Raw genomic sequence first — 21102 nt, forward strand, 5'->3', positions numbered from 1 at the left:
TATGTTATTGCCACCATTGAAGTATCTCCTCTGGGCCAAAGCTTGATTTCCAGATGCTGCAGTGCAGATTATTTACCTGAGATGGGGGTCAGAAGAACTCAGGTCCATCTTGGACTGAGTGCAAAAGTCACTAAATTTCCAGAGACAGGAGGGGCTGGCAAAGGCACATAGAAGGAGTCCTGAGGAGGGTGACTGGAAGTTCAGGCTGGAAAAAGCAGAGGTCATCATGACAGCAGAGGATCCCAGAGGGAGAGGGGAGGCTGGGAGTGGAGGCTTCAAACTCCAAACTTCACCTACTTAGACATTTTGCTCTAGTTCAGCAACACTGCTAATATTTGCCAGATTAGACTCAAAAATTCTCACAACATATAACTGTGGTGTTGAGCAACTTTCTTGGCAATCAACAAGTTTTGAGTGTAAAAGGGCAATAATGCATCAAAAGAATTATGCAAGAGAAGAGAACGAATTCTCCTTTAACATTTTATGTCTAGAAATTTCATATTTTCCAAATACAAATTAAATAAAGCCTAATCTAAGCTAATTTTAATCAGGGTAACACTGTATTCATTTTGCTCACATCAGCAGGATAGAAGTTTCAGAGAAGGTAAATGTTCATCCTAAACAAACTGTGGATTTTTTTAAAGTCACAGAATTATTAAATCTCCCTTTGGAATACTCTTGTCTTTTAGGAAAAAAATCTTTTATGGTACTGAAACAACATGAGTCCAAAAAAAGGAGAGTTCCGCAATTAATCCATTCCTTTAACAAATGTTTATTGAACACTTTTTATATGATAGGCACTGAGGGAAATAAAAAGATGAATAAGATCATCTACTCCAAGAGTCTATTTGAGGACACACATACATAAACAATTGCAAAACAATTCAACAGGGTCTGTAATAAAGGTTTTTATGAGGCCCCACTGGAACATAGAGAAAGGAGTCATGCATTTAGCCTGTCTCAGAGAAAATTTCACAAGAGAAAGGACACTGAAGTTGCTTCTTGAACAGAACAACCCCACATGCAAATTTCCAAAGGCAAGACAATATGTGGCCTGTTTGGGAAACCATGAAATTCCATATGCACATGGAAAAAGGGGTTTTTATTTATGCAACATTATTTAGCCAACATTTACTCTTCAAAACACTTGACATGCATTAACTCATTTCATCCTCAAAACACTTTTCCAAATGACCCAAATTTAACACATGAGAAAATTGAGATTTAGGTAAGTTAAATAATACACCCAAGGTTCAGTTGGGTAAACTGACATACAAGCCTGGATAGCCAGAGACCATCATTTTTTGATTATTATTAATATATAACTGACATATTACTTTGTGCACATTTAAGGAAAATGTATTGATTTCATAAATGTATATATTGCAATGATGACCACCAGAGCATTAGTTAACACCTCTGTCACATCACATAATTATGATTTCTATTTTGTGGTGGGAAAAGCTAAGATCTAGTCTCTCAGCAACTTTGAAGTTCATCATACGAAATTGTTAACACATAAATATACAAAGCAAACATCATCAGAACTAAGGGGAGGAATAGAGAGCAATACAATAATAATAGGGGACTTTAGCATTCACTTACATCATGGGATAGATCATCCAGACAGAAAATCAATAAGGAAACATCAGCCTTAAATGACACTTTAGACCAGGTGGACTTAATAGGTAAATAAAGAACATTCCGTCCAAAAGCAGCAGAATATACATTCTTCTCAAATGCATGCACAACATCCTCCAGGATAGACCACATGTGAGGCCACAAAATAAGTCTCAATACATTTAAGAAGACTTAAATATCAACTATCTTTTCCAAACATAATGATTTGAAACTAGAAATCAATTATAAGAAGAAAACTGGGGGGAAAAAACAGTTATGGGTAGACTGAACAACATGCTACTGAACAACAAGTGGGTCAACGAAGAAACCAAACCATAAATCAAATAATACTTTGAGACACATGAACATGGAAATACAACAGTCCAAAATCTTTGGGAGGCAGCAAAAGCAGTTCTAAGAGGGAAGTTCATAGTGATACAGTCCTTCCTCAAGAACAAGAAAAATCTCAAATAAACAATTTAACTTTATATCTAGAAGAAAAAATGAAGTCCAAAGTTAGGAGAAGGAAGGAAATAACCAAGGTCAGAGCAGAAATAAATGAAAAAGAGATTAAAAAGACAATAGAAAAGATCAATGAAACTAAGAACTGGTTCTTCGAAAGGATAAACAAACTTGACAAACCTTTAGCTAGACTCACCAAGAAAAAAGAGAGGGCTCAAATGAATAAAATTAGGAATGAAAGAGAAATTACAACTGATACCACAAAAATACAAAGGATCATGAGAAACTACTGTTTATAATTATACACCAACAAACTGGACAACATAGAAGAAATAGATAAACTCCTAGAAACATATAGTCTTCCAAGACTGAATCATGAAGAAATACAAAATCTGAATAGACTGACTACTAGTAAGTAGACTGATCAGCAATCAAAATCCTACCAACAAACAGTAGTCAAGGACCTGACAGTTTCACTGGGTAATTCTACCAAACATTCAAAGATTTAATACCTGTCCTTCTCAAACTCCTCAAAAAACCTGAAGAGGAGGGCACACTTCCAAATTCATTTTTATGAGGTCAGCATTTACCTACTACCAAAACCAGACAAGGACATAGCAAAAAAAGAAAATTACAGGCCAATATGTTTAATGGACATAAAGCAAAAAACCTCAAAATAATATTAAGAAACCAAATTCAATAGTACATTAAAAGGACTATACACTATACATTAAAAGGACCATGATCAAGTGGGATTTATGCCAGGGATACAAGGATTGTTCACCATCTGCAAATGAATTGTTGTGATATACCACATTGGCAAAATGAAAGATAAAAAATATATGATCATCTCAATAGATGCATAAAAAGCATTTGACAAAATTCAACACCCATTCATGATAAAAACACTCAACAAAGTGGGCATAGGAGAACATAATCCACATAATAAAGGCCATATATGACAAGTTCACAGCTAACATCACACTCAATGGAACAAAAAATCAGCAACAAAATATGGATGCCCGCTGTTGCCACTGAGTACTGAAAGTCCTACCCATGTCAATTAGGCAAGAAAAAGAAATAAAAGTCATACAAACTGGAAAGGAAGAAATTTAAACTGTCACTATTTGCAGATATCATGATATTATATATAGAAAACCCTAAGGACTCCACCAAAAAACTCTTAGCAGAAATAAATTAATTCAGTAAAGCTACAGGATACAAAATCAATATACAGAGATCTTTTGTGTTTCTATACACTAATAACAAACTATCAGAAAGAGAAATTAAGAAAACAATCTCATTCATAAATGCATCAAAAAGAATAAAATATCTAGGAATAAATTTAAACAAGAAGGTGAAAGACTGACACACTGAAAACTCTAAGACATTAATGAAAGAAATTGAAGAAGACAAACAAGTGGAAAGACATTTTGTCCTCATGAATTGAAAGAATTAACATTGTTAAAATGTCCATACCACCCTAAGCAATCTACAGATTCAATGAAATCCCTATTAAAATTCCAATGGAATTTTTCGCAGAACTAGAACAAACAATTCTGATATTTGTATGGAACCACAAAAGACCCTGAATAGCCAAGGTAATCTTAAGGAAGAAGAACAGAGGCGGGGGTATCACGCTCCCTGATCTCAAACCATATTACAAAGCTTTAGTAATCAAAAGAGTATGGTACGGGCATAAAAACAGACACATAGATCCATGGAAATGGAACAGAATAAAGAGTCCAGAAATAAACCTACACATACATGGTCAATTCATTTATGACAAAAGAGCCAAGAATATACAACGGGAAAGGACAGGCACTTCAATAGATGGTGCTGGAAAAACTGGATGGCCACATGCAAAAGAATGAAACTAGACCACAGTCTTGTACACAAAAATTAACTCAAAATGCATTAAAGACTTGAATGTAAAAAAAAAATCTGGAAGAAAATATAGGCAGTAAGTTTCTTGATATCAGTCTTGGTAATGAATTTTTGGATCTGACTCCAAAGGCAAAGGAAACAAAAGCAAAAATGAACAAGTGAGACACCATCAAATTAAAAAGTTTCTGCACAGCAGACAAAACTATCAACAAAATGGAAAGGGAACCTAGTGAAGGGGATAAATACTTGCAAATCATAAATCCAATAAAGGGTTAATATCCAAAGCATACGAAGAACTCAAACAGCTCAACAGCAAAAAAGCAAACTGTGGAGTTATTTCTAGAGAATGTATTGTAAGCCCTGGGAAAGTGAATGGGGTAATTGCTGAAACATCAGCGATATTGTGGTCTCAAGGCTGTCAGACGCGATACCACCACGGGAACAGAGCCCCGTGATCTCCCAGGAGCCAGTTAGGAGACAGACCCACTGTAATTGCCCAGCAGTCCTTGAAACTGTACGTCTTCCCTGTATGCTTTCCCATAAACACCAGATGTGTGTTTGGTCTATGTCTAGAGGCTCCTTGTGTTTTCCTCCCATGCTTTAACATTCTTTGATGTTTATACCTGGCGAACATGAAATAAAGACTATGTGCAGTTTGCTGCTGCTGCTGTTTCGCTGGCAGAGACAGCCCTGCATGTCTGCTTAGTCTAGTGTCTGAGAACTTTTTCCTCAGTGCGTGGCTACAACAAACAACCCAATTTTAAAAGGGGGCATAGGGTCTGAACAGACATTTTTCCAAAGACATACAAGTAGCCAACAGACACATGAAAAGATGCTCAGCATCGCTATCAGGGAAATGCAAATCAAAACAAAAATGAGATATCACCCACACCTGTCAGAGTAGCTATTATCAAAAAGACACGAATAATAAGTATTGGAGAAGATATGGAGAAAAGGGGACACTTGTACACCATTGATGGGGATGTCAGTTGGTGCAGCCACTATGGAAAACATTATGGAGTGTCCTCCAAAAATTACAAGTAGATCTACCACATGATCCATCTATTCCACTTCTGAGTATTTATCTGAAGGAAACAAAAGCACTAATTTAAAGCACCACTATGTTCATTGCAACATTATCTACAATAGCCAAGATATGGAAATAACCCACGTGTCCATCAGTGGATGAATGGATAAAGAAAATGTAGTATGTATACAATGAACTACTACTCAGCCTTAATAAAGAAGGAAATCTTGCCATTTGCTACGACATGGATGAATCTTGAGGGTATAATGTTAAGTGAAATAAGTCACACAGAAAAAGACAAATACCTTAAGATTTTACTTATATGTGTAATCTAAAAAACAAGACACATGAACAAACAAAACAAAACTCATAGATACAGAGAAGAGATTGGTGGTTATCAGAGAGGAACGGGTTTGGGGGGTAGGTAAAAGGGTAAAATGGGTCAATTGTATGGTGATAGATGGTAACTAAACTAATTGCGGTGATTACTTTGTAGTGTGTGCAAATCAAATCATTAGATTGCACATCTGAAATGAATATAATGTTATATACCAATTGGACCTCAATTTTAAAAAGTAATGATAAGAATAAGAATAAGAATAATACAGAATTGTTGACTAGTCACTCTTATAGCACAGGTCCTAACCATTACATAGCATCTCATGAGGATACAAAGACAAGCTGTGAAGGACTTTATACATCCTGCAATAGCATTTAAAATTGATAGAGTATGGCCATCAGAGGTTTCAAGGCAGAGAAATAACACAATCATATTTTGGTTATGGAAATGTTACCCTAGTGTCAGCATAAAGAAGGGGATGGAGACCAAGAAAACTGGAGGCAAGTAGACCTGTTGAGATTTTGTTGCTAAAGCACAGGCAAGACATGGTGAGGATTTTAGTCAGATGATGGGTCTGCACAGAAAGAAATAGAACAAAAAGATACTTAGTGGTAGTATTAACAGGGTTTGGTGACCCTGAGAACATAAGATAGAGAGTGAGATGGAGATCAGAGTCCAGAATGGCATAGTTTCTAGTCTGAGCCACGGGGGAGACGGCGAGTCCCTTGGCCAAGCATTAACCAAGATAGAAATATGAGAAGAGGAAGTTTGAATAAGGATGTTAGTAAGTTCACTTTGGGACATTTTGAGTCTGAGTTACTCCTAGAAAAACAGTTCAGATGTTGAGAAGTAAGGCATAAAGATATAAATTTGCTTGTTATTGTCATGGGCACAGTTGAAGCCAAGGAAGTGAGTGAACCTAGCAGTGATAATAAATTTCATGCAGATGTGGAAGAAGAGATTACCTAGGATGTAACCCTTGGCTATAAGAGCTTACATGAGGAAGAAAAGCCCACAAAGAAAGGAAAAAGGAAAAGGAAAATGGGAATAAATGAGAAAATTTTAAGCAAAATAAAGAATCTGAGCATAAATTTCCAAAATGTAATCTTACTCTTGATGGAGACTTAGATGAAAATACCCTTATATTTCATTTTCCCTCCCATACTTTAAAATATGATTATTTTAATAGCTGAAGAGTAACTACATTATTTGCAAATAATCAACAGAGATATTCTAAACAACAAATTCTCTACCTAAGTCAATAATTTCTTAAACGTACAAACTTCAGAAAAAAACTCAAGAGCAAATTACAAACAAACAAACACACTCTGATAAAACCCTTATATGTAGAAAAAAGTTTAGGCATTTTCCACCCTTGCTCTTCCATGAGAGCAAGTTCAGACCAACAAATAGGTAAATATTTTTCAGTGAAAATTGCACCAGTTAAGCAGACATTAACACAATTAGCTCGCAACTTGTCTCCACTAATTAAAAGAGAGACAAATATTTGCATTACTGATAAATCACTGATAATCATTAAAAGTCATATTCTTCTAATAAAAATGACTGGATTTTTAAAAAATATTTGTTCAAAGACATGAACATGAATCTATGTGTATGAGAAATTTTTATGCACTTTAATACTGCATCAAGATACACAGGACTTATATTTAATAACCAAGTATTTGCTTTTTGGATAAGAGTACCTGAGTCCAGAAACAACAAGAGCAGGTGACATCTATGAGTCTCACAGCCAACACCAGCCAATTTGATCCCAAATACATAATAGGAATTTAAAAGCAAGAACCATGAACCAAGAATGACAGCTCCCTCGGCTACCTTACTTCTCTCTTTGGTTGTTTGTTCTTCCATTAGTTAGATTTCAATGAAAATCGAAATTGTAGGCAATACAAATATTATAAGAGATATTATTTTGCACTTGCTTGAATAGGATAATAAAATTTAAGAAGCATACATTGTCCATATGTGGGTATGCACGTTCCTCACCTTATGTATTCAGTATATTCCTTCAAAGTGTTTTGTAAATAAATTATGGTAAATGAGCTAATATTTTAAGTACCTGCTATTTAAAGAAAGACTAGGTTTCTATAAAGTATAGAATACCCTAATAAAATAGTCATTTCTTAGGTTTGCCTATGGATGTAGATGTTAGTCCCTTCGTAGGTGAATCAATCCTCAGTTTATATATTTAGCTAACTTAAATTTTCAAACATTTGTCTTAAAGTAGAGCACGAGTGCAGCCAGACTGCTGATACCATCAAGTCAAACCGGTAAATAGTTTTTGCAGCCACAGCAGGGTGTAATGACTCCTGTAACATGATCTGATTAAAGGACCACAGGCTGCTGTGTGGAGAACGGCAGGCAGGGGAATGGAAGGAGAGCCCAGTTAGGAGGCTCTTGCCCTGGTCTAGAAAAGATGATGCCCTGAGGTGGAAAATGAAGAAAATCGAACAGATTAGAAGTACTTTTTGTAGTCAACTAGACATGTTAGTGGATCAGATGTTGGAAAGCAAAGCACTGAGTGGAGAATAACTTCATGAAGAGAGTGCTGCTTCCTGGGGGGCAAAACTGGATACGAGCAGATTTGGGGCAAGAGTTCTTCATTGGCTGTAAGTCTGAAATACTCACTAGATATCCAAATAGATGTTGATTTCCTCCTACACCAAGTGCTGATGATAATGTGTACCTTGTAGGGTTGTATAGAGTACAAATAATGTATTGAGATCACCTAGCAAGCTGACCAACCCACAACTGGCGCTTAATAGCAGTAACTATTTTTATCATTATTGGAAATGCACAGAAACTAAGTAATGTCATTGGAACTCGAAGTTGAGAAAGCCCATTACTGATTTAAATTTTGGAATCCTCGACATAGCTTACATTCAAGGCAACAGACCACTTTCAGCACCTACCATGACCCAGGTATTGTGCCAAGTATGTGGAATAGAAATAAGAATAACAGAGTTCCTCCTCACAAGAAGCTCAGCACAAATTGTGGAAGAGAATGGAATGCTCAAAGGGCAGAAATTAGAGTAGAAAAAGAAGAGGCTTCTATTTGGTGAATCCTTTGTCGAACATGCAAGAAGGAAGAAAAGCCAATGGAGGAAGCTAAGAAGGACAAGGCAGGAGAGAACCAGGATAGCATGACCAGGATGAGCTCAGGGTCCTTGCCACCAGAGCAGGGGTATGTTTCAATGATGTAGACTTGATAGACAGCAATACCCAGAAAGAAATTTCAAGGTGAATCACAGTTAAGAAAATGTCAGAAGACAACAGGTGACTTTTGTTATTTATACGTAGAATGAAAAGACCAGAAACTAGATTGCCAAAGACCAATGAGAAAGCAGTTAGGAAGCAGTGTCCTCTGGGTGAAGAGTGCATCATAGCAGAAGATTGACAGGGTAAAAAGGAGAGAAGGAAATGAGTGCTGCTCACATAGCAGAATCTAGGATTTAAGTCCGCGGGCAACCAAGAACACAAATGAAAGATTTTCACCTCACTCTCCAAAGAGACGAAGTTCAAACTGAACAAAGGTCTGGCCCCAACACAACTAGAAGTAGCAACTGTTATCTAATGTCTTCTCCAATGCTTCATTTTATTTTCACAGGCAATATAGTATGTATATCTATAGATAGATAGGGGAGCAGAGAGAGAGAAGGGGAGGGAGACATAATGTATGACAGACAGACATACACACGCTGAAGGACCTCTTTTTATCCATTCTTTTCACCTTATGAGAAAATTGGACTAGTGTAGCATAAATTCATAGTTATAATTTCAAAAAGAATACCATATTTTATATTCTCATACTTGATTTTTCCTTTCCTAATTATACACTGTTTTAGTGTGAATTCAAGAGAGAGCCATGGAATCTAGTTCTTTATTCCTGGCTTTAGTATTAACTGATACGTATCTCTGGACAAATAACTAGGCCTTTCTAAGCTTCTATCTTCTTACTGATAAAAGATGGTTGGAAATCCCCTTCCTCTTGGAAAAAAAGGGTGTGACTGCTTCCACCTCTGGTCACGCCGTGTCAGTGAAGAACCATCTCAAACCTCTAAAAATTAAGGAAAGCTCTAATTTGAAAACCCAGTAAGTCTGATAATGCCAGGTTTTAGAGCTGGATATAAAGGCAGACACGGCCAGCGTCATAGCCAGAGTCCCTGCTGGTGGTGCTGGGGGAGATCACTGTAAGAACAGACAGACAAAAAAGACAAAGCAGCCCAGGTTAATGTGTAGAAGGGCACATAGTTGTGCTTTCGACATCACAAAATCTAGACTGATGTTTCTATTATTCAAATGGGGAACTTGTTCAACTGATTGAGTCACAGTTCCAATTTAATATGTGCAACTGGTTCATAAAGGTGTGTAAAAATATGGCCATTTTCAGCTAGATATATCTGTAGATGTAGATAGATGATAGATAGATAGATAGATAGATAGATAGATAGATTTCCATTATTTTTTTAATGGCCATACTATTTTGACAAATCAGCAGTCAGTTGAGTGCTTACTGTGTGTCAGGTGTTGTTCTAAAGACTTCACATGTATTAATTCAGTGCTCACAATACCCAGATGAGGTGAACACTGCTATAATCCCCATTTACAGATAAAAAAGCTAGACATAGGGAGTTAATTAACTTATCCAAGATTATCCAAGCAAGTAATTGGCAGCCTCAGAATTCGAACCTAGGCAGTTGGGCTCCTGTTCACTTACTTACCTGACCATCACTCTACACTCTCTGCTGCAAATAATGATTAACCATTTAGTATATTATAAGCCTTGTCCTAAGCACTGGGAGCACAACAACGAACAAGGCAGGTAGAGTCCTTGCCCTCATGGGTTTCATGAAACAGTGGGAGATATAGATAAATAAGCAATTAGAATACAGGATTCTAAGTATTAGCCTAGAGGAGATACAGTGTGCTTAAGTCCGATTATTTTTGGAGGGAGAGGGATCTCAGGAAGAATTCCTTGAAGCAGTAAACAAAAACCGGAAAGATGAGTAGGAGTATTTCACCCACCAGGAGAAATAAAGTTGGAGGTGAGAGGGTAAAGAGGAGGGTGAAAGAAAGAGAATTCGCAAAGGGAAGAGAGTGCATGGAGCATGGGCAGAATGAAAAACGCTTCTGGCAGCCCCAGACCCCCAGCCCTGCCTCACCACACTGCCCCATTGCCCTGAGGCCTCCATGGGGCCAGGCCCCTGCCCACGTTGCTCACCTCCTCTGCGTGGGGCCCTGCAGCAACACACGCCTGGGGGTTCCCTGGTCGGAGTCATCCTCCCAGCCCCCCAAAAGGAGGAAAAAGAGATACCTGCGGCCCGACAAGCACCCCCTACACCTACACCTACTTGGCCATGATTTCCTGGGGGATCCAGACCGGGCCCTCCCGCAGGTTGAAACTGGCCCAGATCATCTGTCAGGTTCAGGCTGGGTTCCCCAACTACTGGGAGGACTACGAGGGCTGGGAGGATTCCATCCACCACAACATCTCCTCCAACCATGCTTCGGATGCTTCTGCAAGGTACTTACGGACCCTGAGAAGCCCCAGGCCAAGGGCAACTCCCAGGCAGTAGATGTGAGCCTGATCCCGGCGGAGGTGCTGAGGCTGCAGAACACTGCCCTGTGCCGGCGCTGGCAAAGCAGGAGGGGTGCGGGGAACCCTCGCCAAGGACCCAGGCCCTTAGGTGCTGCACGGCTGGCCCTGCTGGCTGCCCAGACCCCAGCCACTGCCTAGTGAGGGCCTCAGCATAGTGTCTTTGCTAAGGGACCTCAGGGAGGGGGGCCACGGACCAGCCCCAGTCGGGCAGGCTCTGGGCACAGTGGAGGTGCCCACTCCACCTCTGACCTCCGAGAGGACTTTCTGGCACCTCTGCCCCCTCCCCAGGCCCAGGAGGAGACTTCCCAGGGGGAAACCATCAGGCCCTCGTCCCTCTCCCCTGAGCACAGAGCCTGGCTCCTCTACTTACGGCAGGGTACCCCAGGCCCCTGGGGACTATCCAGTAGGAGTCACAGGGCTTCACTTTGGGGACACCTGCCCACCTCCTGCTGCCAATCTACACTCCCCATGTGATAATGCCCCTGATTCCACTACCACCCACATCCTGTCCCCAGTGCCCACCTTCAACCAGCCCAGCCTACTAGGGGGTGGCCCTTAAAACACATGCCCCTTCCCCTCCTCTTTGGGGGCTGCTCTGGGATCTAGATGCCCTCTTCTAGGGGGTGCTGCCCAACAAGAGCATCTATGATTCGTGGGTCAGCCACTCCCTGGATCCAGCTGCCTCCACCCCAAGTTGGCTACTCTCCTGTGCAGCCTGCAGGCTCTCAGGGCTGGGTCTGCTTTCCCTGTCTACCACTTGCTGTCACCATTGGCTTTTTGGGGAACCAAAGCCAAGAGGTCCAAGAGGTGTCTATGGCCACAGCAACCTTGAAACACCAGACACCAGCGGTGCTGGGAATCCTCAAGTTTCATTGGACCACCCTACAGAGGGCTGTGGCCCAGCTAGGCACCACCCTGGCTCTGACAGTCAGTCATGCCTCTCCCATCCCTAGAAGCAAGACTGGACCGAGTGTAGGCTTTACTTGGAGTAGGCCCTCCCTGATCCCACTTCCTCTCCATGTGTCAGTTCCTCTCCCTGGCTCTGGACTGGGGGAGGGAGACCCTAACAGTGGTTCCAGCCTCAAGTCCTATTCTCCTCATTTGCCTGGGAATGAGGTAGCAGCTTTTTGGGGAAAGGAAATCAAGACCCTACTTGGTTGGGTTGTTTTTTTTTTTTAATGTTTGTTTATTTTTAAGAGATGGAGAGACAGAGTGTGAGTAGGGAAAGGGCAGAGAGAGAAGGAGAGATACAGAATCTGAAGCAGGCTCCAGCCTCTGAGCTGTCAGTACAGAGCCTGATGCCAGGCTCGAACCCACCAGCCGCGAAATCGTGACCTGAGCCGAAGTCGGACGCTTAACCGACTGAGACACCCAGGCACCCCAAGACCCTACTTAGTTTTCATGGTGCTAGTGGAGAAGAAAAAAGTAAAGGAATAGACAACATTAATAAAAAAAAAAAAAAGCAACTTTTGGAGTTGCAGAAAGGAGAGGCAAGAGGCAGGGGGCAAAATCAGAGCTATGGACAGAAGTCAGATCACACAGGGATGCACCATCTTTAAAACTTTGAACACTGCCTTTAACCAAGGAACCATTAAATGGTTTCAGAAGTGAGTTTCTTGATTATAGTTGAAACGTATGAAGAACATTATAGCTGCTGTGCAGAGCCTGGCTAATAGGAACACAAGACTGAGGGCAGCAAGACCAGTTAACTAGTGCAGCTATGTGGGTGAAAGGTAATAGCAACCTGATCTATAGGCATGGCCGTGGGCAACACGGGAGGAGGAAAAAGTTCAGAGGTATTGAGGGAAGAGGCACAGAACCTGGGCAGGGTGGGGGAGGGAGGGGAGAGTGGGGAAAAAAGCTGTCAAGGTTGATGACTAAATTTCTAGTTTGCCAAGTGGGCATGGCATCTTGGTGTAGGACTGGAGGAGGCAAAGAGCTAGATTGAACCAGGGTTGTGTTCCACCGGCGTGTGGAGCAATGGGGGATGAAGGCTGTAGGCAAGAGGATAATTAAAAGGATGGACGACAAAGTCTAGGTTAAGTAAGGCAGAAAAGAGAAGGGGGAAGGTAAGGAGTTCAAGGAACTGGAGGTTCTTATCTGGCTGTGACTGAGAAAGGAAAAAATGATGGATTATGGTCAGAAAATGTGATAATAAGACATCAGAGCTGAAGCAGTTCCATGGGACAAAGTAAAAATCTAAAGTAATGCCGAAGGAGTAACAAGACTATGGAAACACCAGAAAATTAAATATCAAAGAGAGGTGGGGTGCTATCGTAAGGTCAACGGGGTGTTGGGTCAGAGAGGGGAAACAGAGCTGAATGGAGAAGAGAGTTCTGAAAAAAAACAATGGATAGATCTACCCTGCTTTGCCTCCCCTGATCTTCCTTTGTCTCCAGTAGAAGACTGGAGTTACCACTGAAGTTACCACTTCCATAGTGGTAACAGGGAAGTGAGGCTGGGTAAGTCTGACCACTCCCAGCAATGGCACAAAGGGCTATAGCAGCCTGGTCTCAAAGGACCCAGCAGCTGTAGCCTGTTCTCATGAAACCTAAGCGATCCGATCCATGCTGTAGGCCTGTCAAATGCTGTGACTTCTGCGGAGTGCACACATAGAGGAGGGGAGGGGGCCTAATGTTTCCTCCCACACTCACATAAATCACTAAGATCTTTATCCAATCATGTATTCAAACATTATTTACTGAGTGCCAGCTATGTGCCAGGCATACAGTCCTAAGGATTTGTAAAACCACAGTTCAAGCCTGAGGGGTGAAGAATCATGCCTGTGCTCCTCTGAAAAACATATCATACTGGCAAAGTAACTGGGGAAGTAATAAATAAAACTAATGTGTGAGAACTTTTTAAAGAAGTAAACAAATTATTCTAGTCATCAGTATTATTTTCTTGCACTAATATCTTGAAAGTAAAAATGTAAATTGGACAGCATAAATATGTAAAATAGTTGGCATGTAGGGGAGAATTTTTCTGCTTTTCTAAAGATTCGAGACTCATTTTTTAAATTTGAGAGAGGGGATGCGTAGGGGAGGGGAAGAGAGGGAGAGAGAAAGATAGAAAGACAGACAGAGAGAGAGAGAGAGAGAGAGAGAGAGAGAGAGAGAATCTTAAGCAGGCTCCACACTCAGTGCAGAGCCTGAAGTAGGGCACAATCCCATGACCCTGGGATCATGACCTGAGCCAAAATCAAGAGTTGGACGCTCAACCTACTGAGCCATTCAGGTGCTCCTAGACTCATTTTTTTAAATGAAGTATCATCGACATAACATTATATTAGTTTCAGGTGTACAACATAATGATTTGATATTTGTATACACTGTCATTGATTACCACAATAAGTCTAGATACCCTCTGTGATAGATGAATGGATAAAGAAGATGTAATATCTATTAATATGTAATATGTTGATATATTATATATTTTAATATTATAATTATTATAATTTATAATAAATTAAATGTATATATTATATATGTATATATAAAAAATATGTACACAATGGAATACTACTCAGCCATAAAAAAAAAACCAAAACCTTGCCATTTGTAACGACATGGATGAAACCTGAGTGCATTATACTAGGTGAAATAAGTCAGACAGAGAAAGACAAATACTGTATGATTTCACTTACATGTGGAATCTGAAAACCAAAACAAATGAACAAACAAAACAAAACTCATAGAGACAGAGAACAGGATCATGGTTGTCAAGACTCAGTTTTGAATCATAAAAACAAATATATTAAGCATCTGAGAAGAACCATAATGTTCTAGATGTAACCTAAATAAGTCACAAGTTTAAGCAAAAAGTAATCATTTATGTGATATAAATATCCCGAAAACTTTAGATGTGAGATTATGTTTCACTCCTTCCCCCAACAAGTTGAAGATGTCCAACCTGCAATATTCACAAAACAAACTATTTACTCCTTTCTTCTATATTTTCCAAGAAACACCTTGCAAATTACTCACTAGAATGATTCAAATTTCTCTTCTCCATTGATACTAGATTTCATTTTAATAAATTCATAAACATACAACTCATTAAAATCTTCAGTCTAACAAAGCCTACAGAACATCAAGATACTTTTAATGCCAAATAGATCACAAAAGAAAGTTTGTTTGTTTTTTTTAGTTATTCCGGGACATTCTAGTACTCGACTTAAAGCTGTAAGGAAGGATATAATGTTTTCTTGGTCTACCTATTTATCATCGTATTTATTAAACCCAACTTGAACGTATTATTTCAAATCAAGCTAACATCTTTTTAGCAGCCTAAAACTTGGTCTACAACTCACTGAATAAGGTATGTGGTATCTGTGTTCTTCACAGAAATAATGGTGAGAAAGAATCTCATATTTACATCATAGATATACATATATCATACACTTCTAATATAACACACATTTTTTTAAGTGATTGCAACAACTCAATGACCTATCCATTAGCCTGGCTAACATATTAAATCTCTAGGTAGTTTTAAGTGAACTTGAACTTGATTGTTTCTTAGTTCTGCTTCAGAACCCCATGTTCATATGCATGCAATTTCCACAGAAGCGGAAATGTGGATATTGTGGGTCAGTGAGCATTCCTTTCCAGGGTGCTTCTGAGATGAAGCCCCACGATTAACACAGTGCCCTTAATGATGGGCGGGGGACTAAGCATTCCAAGATTGGCCTGGATTCTTGCCAGAAGGGAGAGAAAGGGGTCTTTGTATGTGGACATCTGAAGGGCGGGCATAAACATGTTAGTTGATACTTAACACCCAAAACCAGTGCCAAAAACCGTTAGCTCCCCTCAATAGCCTACTCTGGTTTCAACTGTCCGCGACAATGGAGCAGCCACCTCAATATACAAAACTTGCTCTTTAAACATCCTCAGAGGAATTCCCAAAATAGCAGCTGTTAGAAGAAAACAGACTCTAATTCATTGACATATGCGGACCTTTTAATGTTTTTTTCTGGAGACAAGTTGCCCAATTTTTTTGTACCTACATGACCATCTATGCATTTTTAATAATTACCTTGTAGGTTCCGTGATGCAATTCCTCCAGGCACTTGAAGAAGCAGCCCAGGATTCACGTTCAGATGAAATTGTCAGTTTTTGCGACAAGAGACGCAGCTAATTTATGTGGTGAATTTTTTATACGTTTCTTTTTCCCCCTGGTTTTCCTTCCCTGCTGTCCTCGTCCCCTTTCTTCTTCAGTACATTAAGAGATGCCGATGTGCCTGCAGCAACATCCACGGGAGGCTGACTGTAGTGAAGCCAGCCCAGACCCGCCTGCCAGGAGCCGGGCCGCTGTGCCGCCTCAGCAGAGCCCGGCCGCTCTCTCCGAGTCCCCTCCGGGATCTCCTCTGCGATCCCCTTCACCAGGCGGGATCTAATCTCATACCTTCAGTAACTTTTCCGGGCTCCGTTTAGTTCTGGCCGACAGTTATCTGTGTCGCATCAATTCCCCACGGAAAGCAAGCAACCACCTATCTCTAGAGAGCCGTTGGCCAGTCGGGTCTGCGGTGGCAGCAGCTTGGGAAACTCTGGTGTATGTATGAGTGGCCATGTGTAGCCAGATAAGAGACTAAAGGGACAAGCTTGCAATTCCAAGTGCTTTGATTTCCTTCTCCCCTATTTATTCATGCAAAATAAGAACTCTACGTTAAGAGATCTTTGGGTGGTTTCATATCCATATATATATGACAAGCGTCTATGGGGCAGATGGTTAATGACTTTTCAAAAGAACTAGGGGGTGACTCCGAAATGTCAGTTTTCAACAAAGAGCTCCACAAACAAACAAGTGTGGTCACTACAGGACATTGGCCCCGTGGATGTTTATTCAGGAAGGCAACATCCCCACCGCAGCTCTAAATAAAGAATTCTTCCTCATGAGGAAGCCATTCCATGAGCACAACTACAAAACACCATTAAATGTGAAACATATTTAACACACTTATCAAATTATATCTCTTTAAGAATATGTAGAATCCTTTTTAAATATATACATAATAATATAGAAGATGGCTATTAGTCATATGTAAAACTGTCATGATTTTTGAATCATCAAGCACTCTAACATATTTTACAGGGTGGTAATGTTTAGAAGTTGTATTTAAGGAACTATTTATTTGGAGTAGGATTACAGTGATACCGTCAAGAATGACACACTTTGGGTATAACTCGAAATTATGGCAAAGGCAAAAGTAGACATTGCAAACTTAACAAGCCTTTTGTGTGACCTAGTTACATTAGAATATATTAGTAAGGTTGCATACCGTAGGTTTTATGTTTCATTAGAAAGGTCATCACCGATTTGGGTTGAAACGTTAAAGAAAGGAGACCGCATTAGCAGAGTGCTCTTTAAGGGGCTGAAGAATGAATGTACTTTGCTTCATTAGAGTTACCTCACTGTAACCTGATAGTCTGATTTTACAGTAGGAAGAGACGATAAGAGGGCTCGAAGTCCCAGTTTCCGTATTCCTCTTGTTGGAAATGGGTAGGTAATTGCACCATGACATTGTTTCTCCAAAATACAAACATAATGCAGTAAAAGCAGCCCACCTGTTTGTTCTGATTATAACCACAGATATCAGCCCCATGACATGCTAAATCCTAGAAGACCTTAATTTCCAGATTGTAGTGCTCTTTAACATTTACACCACTGTAGTAAGAGATCTTGTGTTCTTTGAAAACATCACGACTTTTAATCCCAGGGTTATTATCAAAACAAATACATGACCAGGTCTCTGTGTGTAATTCTTAGATGTTTTTATGGATTTAACAAAAATATAAGCCTCAATAATCTTCAATAGGTGTTACTTCTAATTATGCCAAGAAGAAATTTTAGATGTTTTGTTTCTATCACTAATGACAAAAAGACGTAAACATACATAATGATTCCTCCTGGAAAGCATTTTGTTGGAAACTTTAATTTCTATAAAAGAATAATAAACTATCATTTAATCTCCACATTACAAGGGTCAAGTTGTGTTTGGCTCTTTTTGGTTACAAAGAACAAGGTATGCAGATTACCTTCTATAATGGTGTTTATTGTAAAGATATTCAAGAAAGTAAGGAAGCAGGAAATATCTCTCCAAGCAAGGTTTTCAAAATAGCTAAGCAGATCTCATGATTCCACTGCATTGCCAGCAGCTCAACCGCAGCTCCAGGAGTCTGTGTGTTTGTGCCTCAGTTTCCCTCTCCTCCTCCTTCCAGCTCAGGGCTTCTGCTTGTCTCCCTTCAGGGTATGTCTTCACTTCAAAACCACCCTTTTGGTCTCCATCTCTTTTTGGTTATTTTAAAGTCACGCTCCCTAAGAGCAAAGATACCATTTTGGCCATCAGTCCTCATCCGGATTAGAGTACCACAGTGGATGGAGTTATCTTCCCTGGGCACTCAGATGCTGACCTGGGTCTTAGCACTGATTGCAGGCCAGATTCTGGCGGTGGCTGGAGTAGCAAGATCACAGGACAAGGCAGGAAATGTTTATATAAGGAAATACTTGCTCATAAAAGGACGGTGGGCACGTGTTGTGCACTCACAGCACGACGAGCACTCACAACCTCAATTCTAACACAACACAGAGTTCCTCACCAGAGATTCAGCCTCAAACTGCCTACCATCCGTGGGGAAGAATTTGAAGGGCTGGCTATGATCCATTCCTCTAGAGGGACCGGGGTAGATATCAAAAACTCTCATTAGTACCATATTGTCAAGACCTCTTATGGGGTTGCTTATACTAAACTATTCTTTCATCATCTGCCTTTAGCTTTCATTCAAATTAAGAGGAAGGAAAATAGCCTGGTTTTTGGAAACGTTTCTTTGTATTGGCGATAAGAACATTGTTGAGTAGCCCTATCCGGGGCTTGCTCGTATGCAGCTCTATGGGAGAAATTTCCTTTAGGGCTATGTCCTGAGAAAAGTTTCACATGCATCAGAGAGAGTGTTGGTTTCCTCATCACGAATAATTGTCCAAATCTCCCTTTACACTTAGGCTACCACAAATCTTGAACCTCAACATAGAACACAGCTATTTCACCTACGTACTATTTTGTTTCTGATCTTGACATTTGTTCTACTTCTTATTTTCCTTAATCTTATTTTTTTATGTTTTTCATTTTGCCTTTTTTTTTACAAATTAATTCAAATCCCTTGAGTAAATAAACAGAATATAATGAATAGTATTTTAATAGACATATATGACAAACAGAGCCTAAGATACAAGAAAAGAACACAATATTTTATCCTATAATCCCGCCTTTCTGAGATTGTCACAAAGGTCCCCTGATATCTGTATGTTCCACTGAACTAAGAATATAATTGAAAACCACTGCAGAGAAGACCTCACTAAAAAGAACTATCCTAAATTTGAGTAAATATCATAAATAATTTTATATACGAAAATATCACAAGTGTTCAACCCTATATATTTCCAAATTCCTATTTATATTATCATAATTAGTGCCTAATCCTATAAAATTTATAAGTCAATACCACTTCGAGGACAAACTTTTGTACTTGGCAAAAATGTATAGAAATAAAAGCCAAATTAAAACTGACCACATAGTGGTGATATAAATAGAAATATACAAATTGTCCATATTTTGCCAATAAAAGGAGTGGGATAATCAATGTGATTAGGTGACTTATTTGTCAAAAGAAAGAAAGAAAGAAAAAGAAAAGCAAGCTTAAAACTCTTCAAAACCCTATTTCCACTGCTGATTCTCAAGTTCTGTAAGATAGAGTGAATACCTTCTGGTTTTAGTAGAGGAAGGAAATATAGTGACAAATGGCTGTTACGGGATCTGCTTCTCCATCTTCTTGAATAATAGTTTGTCTACTAATGCATAATGCTCTTCTATTTAATCCACCATTGATCTCCACAAAGTGGGCCTTAGGTAATCAAGTAGCCAGTGTTCAAAAATTGTCCTTAATTCAAGAGAAAGGTCTCAAATGTGCAACTCTAATGCCAAAAACTTCCTCAGATTGATCAAAACAATCATTTTTATATTATCTTTTCCAAGTATGGTCCTTTATATCTTCCACCTACACACACCCTTGTATTCTTCCACCAGACAAACTCAGATAATTTGCTACATCCACGGATCCAGGTGACATGTTGCCTCACAAAATCAAACAGGAATAGTAATAAAAAAAATGCAGAGATTTTCTTTCAAGGCAGAAGAATTTTCTAAGTGATAAAAGAGACGCGTAAGTTTCGTATCTCTCTCTAATGAAGATGAAAATCATGTTAAACACCAAATACACTTGTCTAATTACATCAGGAAATACTGTTCTGTATTTGCTAATGAAATGTGATGCTACTATATTCACTGAGAGCCAAAACAAAGTGAAGATATAACATTCTAATTACAAAAAGGCAATTGGTAAAATGGTTGTATGCTTTGAACTGTAATAAAAATTAATAAAATTATGTAAATACAAACACAGTTACTGAAAACATGACACTCTAATTTTAGAAAAGCCACAGAACATAATGACTTAAGAAACTTCAAACCATTTTTAACCTCATTCTCTTCACAGAGAGAAGACTAATGAGAAAATGTTTGTCTAAAAGGCTAATATTTGTTTTGATATATTTACTTCGTTGCTTTCAGTATGGAAGCCACTCCATATCCTCATGGCAGTAAGGATGAAATCCTAAATAAATAAATACATAAGCATGAATTGTCCATCCACAGGCATTTTGTAACTCACCATGGATGCATGCATAAATGTCTTAATGGCCTTACTACATGGAGTCTTGTTATAATGCAGGAGCCAGAGGACACACAGAACCCTTTCTTTGTATGTTTTCCAAGTCATAAGAAAAGGGATGTACCACGCATCACTGTGTACACAGAGAACATGATTTGACCTCCGTGATCAAATCCATGGTATAACCAGGTGCCTCGTAATAGGCTATTATCATAGCTGGTGCTTAGTGATTCTCCACAGTGGGCTTTGTTCGGCACTAATTTTTCATCCTGAAATCTCTTCATAGCGTTCATGTTGACTCAAGAAATGCAGTGTCTTTAAAATTAACCTTAGGAGTATATGTTCTATTAAATTTTCTAATAATTTAAGCATGAAACATTATTAAAATTCATATAGCCTATTCCTACATTTTAATTCTTTAAAA

At 39.3% G+C, this 21102-nt stretch overlaps 1 pseudogene; it reads left to right on the forward strand.

Moving 5' to 3' along the window:
- LOC131515451 (uncharacterized) overlaps nt 1–21102 on the forward strand; it is a 103375-nt pseudogene that overhangs the window by 57206 nt on the left and 25067 nt on the right.

The sequence above is a fragment of the Neofelis nebulosa genome, chromosome 6, assembly GCF_028018385.1.
Source record: "Neofelis nebulosa isolate mNeoNeb1 chromosome 6, mNeoNeb1.pri, whole genome shotgun sequence".
In the NCBI taxonomy this organism is placed as follows: domain Eukaryota; kingdom Metazoa; phylum Chordata; class Mammalia; order Carnivora; family Felidae; genus Neofelis; species Neofelis nebulosa.